Source organism: Cyprinodon variegatus, unplaced genomic scaffold, assembly GCF_000732505.1.
Source record: "Cyprinodon variegatus isolate N-32 unplaced genomic scaffold, C_variegatus-1.0 Scaffold263, whole genome shotgun sequence".
NCBI classification, from domain to species: Eukaryota; Metazoa; Chordata; class Actinopteri; order Cyprinodontiformes; family Cyprinodontidae; genus Cyprinodon; species Cyprinodon variegatus.
This window is the reverse complement of record NW_015150716.1, coordinates 246,193-256,642: the sequence shown is the minus strand read 5'-3', so window position 1 is coordinate 256,642 and position 10,450 is coordinate 246,193. Positions and strand designations below refer to the sequence as shown.

Genomic DNA, 10,450 nt, shown 5'->3' with positions numbered 1-10,450 from the left:
CGCTGTTATCGCCGTCACGTCAGCAGCAGCAGCAGCAGAGCCGCTGCGCCGTGGTCGCCAGCAGGAGTACAACTAACAACACAGCCCCAACTTCGCCCCGCACCACTCCGCCAACACTGACGCCTAGAGTTGCGCTTCGGGGTTACTTTCAGGTAAGAAATAAACCCTATTTTAATTTTTTAATTTAAATTAAATGGACGTAGAATTTCGGAGTGGAGCGGTTCCGTTTCATTCAGGCTCGGAGCTGTCAAATATCGGCCAGTCAGTTGGTGAGGGTCGGCTCAGCTGTCTGATGACACACCGCCTTATCTGCCTGCGCGTCTATCCTCCTCTGCAGGCGACACAGCGCCGAAGAGCCAAACTTCACTTTCCCCTCGTTAGACAACATTAAAACAAGCCTTACTGGAAGAGCTTAACCAGAAACTAATAATAATTTAAAAAAAAAAGTATTCTACTTCTTTCTTGTTGGAGCTGCTGGTGGTCCTGAACTGACAGCGACCAAACCGAGCTGAGCCAGAACCAGAACGGTATGGAAACACTCTAAAGATGTCGATAAGGTTTGTTTTTAATGAAAACGAAAGTCGAGTTGGTTATTATCACTGGTACCATCACCGGCGACCTCTCCATCCATCTTCGGCCTCATCTTCCTCCCCCCCTCTCCTCTTTAAGCGTGTCCACCGTGGAAGAACGTCACGACACCTTTTGAATCCAAATTGGAGGTTCGGCCACGTGTGACGCGCTCCTGTGGACAGCTCCAGGCCCGGAGTTCAGCCTTTTCAGGACAGATATCCCGCATGCATCGCTTGGTTTCTGCTTTTAAAAAGTAGCGCAACACATTGTTGCTTCATTGGTTCATCAGACAGAGAGCTGAAGCCGGAGAGATCAAATGGATGCTCCTCAGCACAGGCAGCAGGGCTGCTTTCCTTTCAAATTAAAAGAAAAAACACATGAAACCTGTTGCTTTTGCAACTTTCCTAATTTAACCCTTTACAGGGCACTCAGAAAATCAATATTCAATAGTTTTATTGGAATCCAGGACAAGACCTTATTAACTATGGAACCTTAAAAAAATATGGATATTTTGATGGCAAAAATGTATGTCAATGTAATAACAAGAAACGCCAACTTGTCTGAATATTTTAAGAAAAATAACAAAAGTGCTTCTATAAGAAATTTATGAATAAGAAACACATTTTGTTTTGGTCCGACATAAACTTAGAGACATTAATGCTGATACTGGCACTAGTTTATAAACCTAAATATATTTTTTGACTATGCTTATTAACTTTTTAACTTTTCAATTTGTTTTTAACCTTTTTTTTCTTGTCTTTTTTTAACTTAATTTCCAGTAGGTAATATATCATTCAAGGGCTCATCTAATTGGACAAACGCCAAAATAAGATGTACAGCCATGTAGCAGTATTTTTGCTGAATAGCTGGATATAGATCTTGCGCTTCTAGACCTATACAAGTGATCAAAAATTATAACTTGCCCTATAAAGGGTTAACTCTACTTTCAGCCACATCTAGTTTTTTCTGGCTACTATTTTATTTATTCTTTTATTTTGTTAAATGGTCAGTTTTGCACATGGTAATCTGAGGATTATATTCCCAAAATCGTAGTTTAAACGGATTGACTCGCACTGAAGTTGCCAATATTGCCTTTTTTTTTTTTAACTTGTCCAGTTTTTGTTGATATGTATCCCGTAACTGCACATGCGTGGACGTCACGATTAGATGGAAACAGCTGGAAACCCACGAAGGAGGAACAGCTGGGAGGCATTTTAATCCAGAAATCAGTCCGCTGAGTGCATGGAAAATATGACTTTAGTTAATAATGCTGTTATTCAGAAGGTTAATTTGATCATTTAATATTTAAATCAAACTCATTGATAGGATGAATATCATTATTCAGTTGTTTTTTTCTGTTCACATCACACAAGGCGACCCTGAATACTGAAGCATTCATACCATTTGAAGATGTTACGCCTCCTTTTATAGAACCAGCTTTTACTGCAATTATTGCAGTTTTTAAGGTACATCTATAGGCTTTAAGTATTTAGAATGGAAATGTTAACCTGTTTCAGGGTTTGGGTTCTCTTATGTTACTCGGCAAAGAGTGCTCACAGCAATTCTCCATTTTTACCACAATAGAGTTTAGATCTGGAGTCTAACTGAGCCTTTCTATCGCGTGCGTATGCTTTGATCTTCATCAGAAAAAGCAAATCTGCCAAAATCCTAAAAAGTTTAAGCAGTCTGAATATTTTCTCAAGACCTTTTCTAAACATCTATTTCTGCTGTGATCTTTGATGTCATTTTATGTTGCATCTTCAAATCAAAATGAATTCCACTTCTTTTGTAAATCCAGTTTGGATGTTTTTTTTTCTCCTCTGTTGGACTCTTACAACGCTGTTATTTAACAAATTGGACTAAATAATTTGTGTTTGATATTCATTGGAAGTCCTTACCATGAGGCGCTATCTATTTTGTTGGTGTTAATTAACTTCTATGGGGTTACAGTCAAAAGGGCACACATACTGGATCTCTATTGATTGTTGTTTCTGAACAAACCCAGAAGTGTCATCACCAACGATCGGGGCACATGAATCCATTTCTATCACTATTCAAGTAAAACAGCCAAAGAGATGATTCCCTAAGCTACATACAGATGGTGAAATGCTAAGGGGCAAATCACACCGCTTGTGTCTTACTCCATAAGCTCCCATCAGATTTCTTTATTAAAACAAAGGCTCTTATCTGACCAGGGGCTTCTTAGGTTAAATATTCTAAAAAAAGTAAAAAAAAACAATCCACTGGACTTTGTTTCCAAGTTTGAAGACGTTTGCTTCCCATCCAGGAAGCTTTTTCAATCCAAAAAGTCAGAAATGGCATTGAGTTCCAGGCTTTATTAAGTGGACCAAAACCAAAGCCTTGTTTTGGCTTAGAAAACATGCAAATTGAACTGCACAAACGGATCCGCCCCTTAGGAACGGACATTTGGTTGGGTTCTTTGTTAGCCTGCAATATCCAGTGCTGGTCTATGTCTCTGAAAGGGGGGGTTTTTTGGGGGAATTCTTTGCCTGGCTGAACAGGCAAGATATTCTGGTCCCCTGTATGGGGGTGGGGGTTGCGATGATAGGGGGGAACCAACTCAACTGCTGCATCCTTCCCGCTATCATCGCAACCTCCCCCCCCATACAGGGGACCAGAACACCTCGCCTGTTCAGCCAGGCCAACAATTCCGCCTTACTACCCCCGTTGAGACACATAGACAGGTACCGGGTATTGCAGGCTAACAACGAAGCCAAACGAGTCCCATTTCAAAGGGGCGGACCTGTTCTTCTGGTCAATTTGCATGTTTTCTAAGCCAAAACAAGGCTTTGGTTTTTGGTCCGCTCTATAAAGACTTCAAGTCAACGCTATTTCTGACATTTTGAATTGAAAAAAGCTTCCTAGAGGGGAACCTTAACATCTTCAAACTTGGAAACAAAGTCCAGTGGATTGTTTTATAACTTTTTTGGAATGACTATGACCTGGATGACTGAGAATCTTCACCAGCATCTGATTAACATGATTGAGTTGTCACATGAGGGCCAGTGTGTGAATCCCAAAACTGCATTTGCTATTTGGACGTATTATTATTTTTTTGTATATGACTTAATTCTTTAAATTTTTTCCTGCAAAAAAGTGTCTTTCCCGCTTCGGCACAATCATTGAGCGATATAATACCAGAATAAGAAGAAAATTTAAATGAACCAGCGTAGAGACCAAGCCTTAAAGATATTTGTTTTTAAGGCCAATATTGATTATTTTGACATGAATAATGATTCCCGATATGTGCTGTTACGTTTGTGCCAATTCTTAGATTCAACATTGCTTTTCCTTCCCCCATTTACCTGATCAAAATTTTACACAAGCCTCAGTTTAAACAAAGAAGAAAAAATTAACAAATCAAACAAAAAATTAACGAAGAATAACAAATTGGGGAATGGCAATACATGAGCTTGACTCTCAGGGCATGGCTATTAGATGCACTAATGAATTGACCAACACATTCTGATTCAAGAAAAGAAAGGCAATATATTGGTCTATCTTGAACCATGCATTTAAACCTGGGGTGGGCAATTCCAGTTCCTGGGGGCTGGACTCCTGCAGCTTTTAGATCCATCCTTTGTCCAACACCCCTGAATCAAATGGCTGAGTTATCTCCTCAGTAGGGCTGGGTAAAAAAATGTATTTAATCGATTTTTTTAATCGATTCCTTTACATTTTTGCAAAATCGATGTCTAGGGAATAAGATCGATTAGTTTTATAGTGACGTGCGTGACATTCACATTCAAATGAGCAGGAAAGATGCACTCAAAATACTTCAAGCCAGACAGCTGCAAATATAGCTACCGTAATAGGTTGATTGAAGGCTGACCAGCAAACACTCTGTAGTTGTTACAGACAACGCTGCAAATATGGTTTGTGCAGTGGAGATAATGCAGCTCATTGCATGTCCGCTGTGTCACGTCTGCTTGCTCGAGTGAGGCTTTTTCACTTTTCACAAAAAGTTTGCACTTTTGTTCATATCTCAAGTTTAAACTTTCCGATTTACAAGTTTTCACTTTGTGTTTAATATTACAGGAAAAAATTGTGTTTTGAAACACAGTTGAACCACTTTCATTATTGTGAAAACAGATCAAATCGAAATTAATCGATTTAGAACTGTATGAATCAAAATCGAATCGATTCAGGACTTTGACGAAAATACCCAGCCCTACTCCTCAGTATGCAGTCTGTTTCTCTAGAGTCCTCTCAATCATTGAATTACTTGATCCAAGTGTGTTGAACCAAAGGTACTTCTAAAAGTTGCGGCCCTCAGGAACTGGAATTGCCCAGCCCTTATTTAAACTATGTTTGCACAAATCTGTAAGGCTGTGAATTTTAGTGTTTGTGTGACTTGTTTTTTGTGTTTAAAATGATTTTGTATTCATAATTTTTATATGTGTGCATGCCAATATGCATTTATGAAACGTTTGGTCCAAAATGTTTATTATATAAAAAATCATGTAGTAGAAGTACCCAGAGCAAGAACAGACAAGGATTCACCAGGATTTGTGTGATATAGAAACACTCTGACATACGCAGAGTTGTCAAATTTTCCAAACACATCCAGAGAAGTGAAACTGCCACTATCAGACGTACATGGACCCTCATCGGATTAAGGATTTGCATGAACCACCCCTTCAATTAGAATATGATTTAAGTGTGATTTAAGTCAATATTCTGATCGGTCATTTTGCACTGATTATTTACATCCATGTAAACGTAGCTAAGATGACCAAGCAAGAGGAAACTGGTCTGATATTATAAACGAAGCTCTGCCATAATCAAAACAGGTGAAGCTTGATGTTTGCTGCCGTTGTGGAGATGATTGGGAACCTGACATGTAGCCTTTCGGTGACATTCCACTCATTACAAACAGATCTTTGCTTTTAGACTTATTTTCTTAAATGTCTTTTTGTTATTTCCTTAGAGTTAGAAGACAGCAAATCAATTAAATGACTCCAGAAAACTCTGAGACACAGGACATAGATTTAAAATAAATCTTTTCCAGTGCCACTTATTTGTTCTTTTATTTAAATAGGAAAGCTTTGGTTTGCGTCAACGCTGACAACAACATGGTTTCTATGCAAATATAGTTCCTTCAGACGTGCACTTCTTTTCATTAAAGGAAAGATAGTGTAGTGTGTTATCAGAGGGTTGTACTTGCCAAGGTTGTCTAACAAGCTGAGAAAAGATAATTATTGCATTTATATTATATTAACTCGGTCAAACTCTGTGCAAATGGGATGGATTGATACACATCATTAAATATATTAGCATTTAATAAACATTAAGGCAATTAAAGTGAATTTAAAAGTGCAAGTTTAGTTTGATAGTAATCAAATCCAGTTAAAAGGAAGATGAAACAAAGCTAGATGACTCTGTCTAGTATAATTCGAGGTATAAATGTGAATAAGCAGGTTGAGTCCAGAAATCCACTGGGATCAGATCATATCCTGAATTTAAGAATCAGTGGCAGGCAAAGTGGACTTCACATAACCTCCTATGGCTGCTTCCAAAAAAGTAAAAAACAATCCACTGGACTTTGTTTCAAAGTTTGAAGACGTATGAAGATGTTTCGCTTCCCATCCAGGAAGCCTTTTATTTCAAATTCTACTTTTGCTGGTTTAAACAGCGATTTTTGGGCTGCAGACGGCAAAATCTTATATAAATCTTAAATGTTATAGCTGCTATAGCCTGGTAAACGGTCATTGTACATTTTAAACAAACTGGAAATCGTGGTCTTTGTTTAGTAGATCCATGCAGCATAGATTGTCATGGAACAGTTTTCTTAGACTGCTAAAATCCCACAGTGTAGAAAAACATCCGACCTATTGACTCAGATTTGTTTCTAATTAGATATTCTGGCTTTTGGTCAAGCTTTTATTTGAGTTTTGATGTTAATAAAGATGAAAGCAACATTTTCAGGTGATGAAATACGGATTTTTTTATTCTGAAAAACAGGAAACCCCTGAATTTTGTTTAGGTAGGAAACAGACTTTCCTAGAAGACATACATTGCTTTCTGCTAATCAAGTTTTCTGGCATGTTGGAAGTCAGCAGGTTAAATTCATCTGATCAATTTTTTAAAGCGATTTTTCAACGTTAAATCTTTGAGTTTTTTAGATTCTGACTTGTTGATCAAGGTTTTGGTCAATTTTTTTGTTAGTTTCTTGATTTCTTCTGAAAGGGGAATTTGTGTTTTTTTTTTTTTTTTCATTGTAGAATATTTACTCTATGAAAGGTATTAATACAAAAAATGTTGAAACAGTTTGTTTATAAAGATTTGTATTTTATTGGAAATCTAAAGGGTGCGGGAGGAGTACAGGATGGTGACATTCATCCACTAAGATAGAGAGGCTCTTTATTATGATCTTCTTTATGATTTTTTTCATTTATTTTCATCCCTGCTTTAAAATATAGAAATATGTTGTATAAAAGCTTTTTTATTTTTTATTTAACAATCAATTTCAATTCAGTTCTCAAGATTTGGATTCGTTTTTTACTTGGATTTCCTTTTAATCCAATCCAGTGTGAACATTGCTTGGATTGCTACTATTAAACACATTACTTTTAGCTGTTACCTGAATTGCATGACTCATGTTATGTAACATACTAATACTGATATTATATTAACATTTATTAACATTCAGCAGCAAATTAGTATAGTATCGGTCATTGATGGCAGCTGTAAGACGATGGAAAATGCATTTATTAAATCGATCTTTAATTGTCCATTCCTCCATTTTTCTGTCACGCTTTTCCCAGCTGGGGTCGCGAGGGGAGCTGGTTCCTATCTCCAGCTGTCCCGGGCGAGAGGCGGGTTAAAACCTTGGACAGGTCTCAATCTTTGATTGTATAAAAAGATATTTAGGAATTAATAAGAGGCTTGATTAAGAATTGGAAAATCAGAAGTTTTTGTTTGTTTTTTTTTAGATCTAGAAATAAGTAAAAACTTCTCAAATTAAGTGTATTTACCAGTAATTTGAGTAGGTAAATGAGATGGTTTGCCAATGGAACGAGTATTTTTACTCCTAAAATAAGAAATTTAGATAAAATGCTCATGAAATAAAACAATGCAATTGTGTTTTCTTATTTTAAATGTAACTTGTCTTGTTCCGTTGTCAAAATGTGTTTACCTCTTCAATCCAAGAACACATGACTTATCTAGATTTCGTTTTTTTCCAGTGTGACGGATCTGTAATATTCTTAAATTAATTCATTTTGTTGTTGTCTGCATGAATGTACAGCTACATAACTATGTTTACATGCTCTCATTGTGGTATTGAATGTTATCATTAATGATGGAATTTTGATTATTCATTCAAAGCAACCTGTAGCTCTAAATTGATATTTGGAATAGTTATTTTTTTAGTTCAGTTTGTCAAAGTTTAACCTAGTATGCCCAAATATCGCCCTATAATTTGAAAATAATAATAAACAAAATACAGGATCTTAAAAAAAATGGCAGTAACCATGAAGGGCTAAAGGTGATCATAAGCCAGATGATGATGCTGCTGCACTAGTGTAGCTTTCTGCCCTAAAAACAAGTTCAAACTGAGAGCTGACTGATCAAGAACAAATTGCTCCAAAACAAACGCATCAAGTTCCTAACCCAAACTAATCATTTTATGTAGAAAAGTTCAACTCTGAGATATATGGCAATGATAGCACAGGGTTCCCGCGGTCCTTAAAAAGTCTTAAAAGGCATTGAATTCTTCAAAATAAAACTAAGGCCTTAATTGCTATTAAAATGTCTTAAATCAGTCTTTCGTAGGTCTTAATTTTTAAAACATCATAAATAGGATTATTTTTATTACAATTTATTCTTGTAATCTAAATAAAACGTTAAAATTTACAAAAATGTCTCGCCATTATTGGTTCCTTCCCGATAGCGGAACCAAAAAAAGCGTTGTTGCGGCCGGGACATTTGGGAGATGCTCCATTAACTTTTTGTCTGGAAAATATGAGCAAGTGTAAATGTATCAAAAATTAGCTATCCAGCCAAGAGTTTTCTCCATGGCTAAAATCAGTACCAGGGAACATACATGAGGCACAGTGCGTTTTGTGCAAGAAGTCATTCAAGCTCAGAACGATGGGAATTAAGGCAGTGGAGTCGCACATGCGAAGCACGAAACACAAAGCGTCAAAATGGAGTTACAGAGAAACAGCCGGTATTTCTCAGTTTAGTTCCACCCTTGTCTCTGCAACGCCTCCACTTATCACCAAATCAAACATACTAAGAAAACCATACAAAGAAAAATAGCTGCAAAAAAGACAGCACTGGTTATGTTGGGGCTTTAAAACTGATTTGTTTTGTTCCCTGCTAAAACAAAGTTTGTGAATTCAGTTAAATAATTGTTAAAATATATCTGTCATTCATGTGTTTTTAGCTTTCTTCCTGTATGGGAAGCTTTTCAAATTTTGAAACATTAGTGCAGTGGTTTAGGTTAAAATAAACCTTTGGGTTAGGTTGTCGCAAGCAGGTTTTTCTTGTGAATTTGGTCAGAAAGTTTATTTTAAGTGTCATTAAAAAGTCTTAAATTTAACTTTCCTTATGCCTTAGGAACCTTGTAGCAAGAAGTGTGGTTGGAGGACTAGAGGTGACTTGTAATCCTAACAACATTTGACCAAGTGTCAAGCATGGTGAAGGTTTGCTCTGTGACCAGTTCTATTTGTGTAATGCACTAAAAGACTAGATTAATAAAAAAAGGGCTGCATGCTTTTTAACAGGAGCACTAGTGCCCTCAAATGTAAAACATTAGGAGCACAGAAAAAATTTAGAGGCGCTATGAAGTTTCTTCAATAGCACCGTTTAAAAAAAAAAGTAATTAACCTAGGTTATAATTCATGTCTCCTGAGGCTGTCTTTTTCTTTTTCAAATGGGTCACAAATGCTGAGTTACCTGCCAGTTTCTGCCCTTTGTGATTTAAGGATGTCTTCAAAGTCAATCCAAGGGAAGAATTGGATCCAATCTGATTTAACCCACTAAACCTCGTTAGCGGTGTCGCTAAGTATCATTAAAACACATAATACTGAAGGCCTCTCCTGTTTGCTGACATCTCCCATTAAAAAAATGTTTAGACTTCATAGTTCCACGCCTCATGTTGCCATGGTAATGCTGATATAACCCACCGGGTTACACTTTAGTTACGCTGAGGTTAGAACGCAGGTCTGCTGCTGAGGCCAGAATGTCCTTCACAGCTGATCACTTTTAACCATTGTGTTTGAGGTCTTTGAAGTGTTCACGGGGATTGACGTCTGAATCTTCGGCAGGCGTAAAGCTAACAGAACTGGCAGCGTTGTGAGGCAAGGGCTCAAACATGTACGGCTGGAAGCCTTCGACACCAAATAAAGCTTCTGCCGCCCTGGCGTCCGCTTTCACAACATCTTCATCCCCGCTTTCCTCCTCTAAATAAAAAATGGATGATGGAGGAGACTCATCCACGACCTCATGGATCGTGGATACACGACCCATGTATGGAGTCCACGGTCCTTGACGTGGCTGATCAAGGTTGGGATCCAGCCTGTGGTCCTTTTCCGCATGTCTCTCCCCCTCTCTCATACCCCCTTTCCTGTCAGCCTATTGTCCAAAAAACAGCCACTAATGCTGTAAAAAAAAATATGAGAGGAAAAAGAGAGTGAAATCACAGTAACTATTATGTTGTTTAAATAATTTTTAGATGCTCTAAACCCTGTGACGTAATGTGATGTGGTCTTGTTCCCTAAACTTGGCAGTTTTAATATATATCATTATATCAATATTATTTCATTATATCGATATATTTTAGGGATGCACGATATAATCGGCCCCCTATCGGTATCGGCCTGTATCGGCCTTAAAACTGAATATCGGACAT

General features: G+C 37.4%; 1 protein-coding gene across 5 annotated transcripts in view; it reads left to right on the top strand.

Moving 5' to 3' along the window:
* chd9 (chromodomain helicase DNA binding protein 9) overlaps positions 1-10,450 on the top strand; it is a 104,978-nt gene continuing 94,528 nt past the window's right edge. For all 5 annotated transcript variants that reach the window (XM_015382686.1, XM_015382689.1, XM_015382688.1 and 2 more), the window contains exon 1: positions 1-152. The gene's annotated coding sequence lies outside the window, so the exon portion shown is untranslated. The remainder of the gene's footprint in view (positions 153-10,450) is intronic.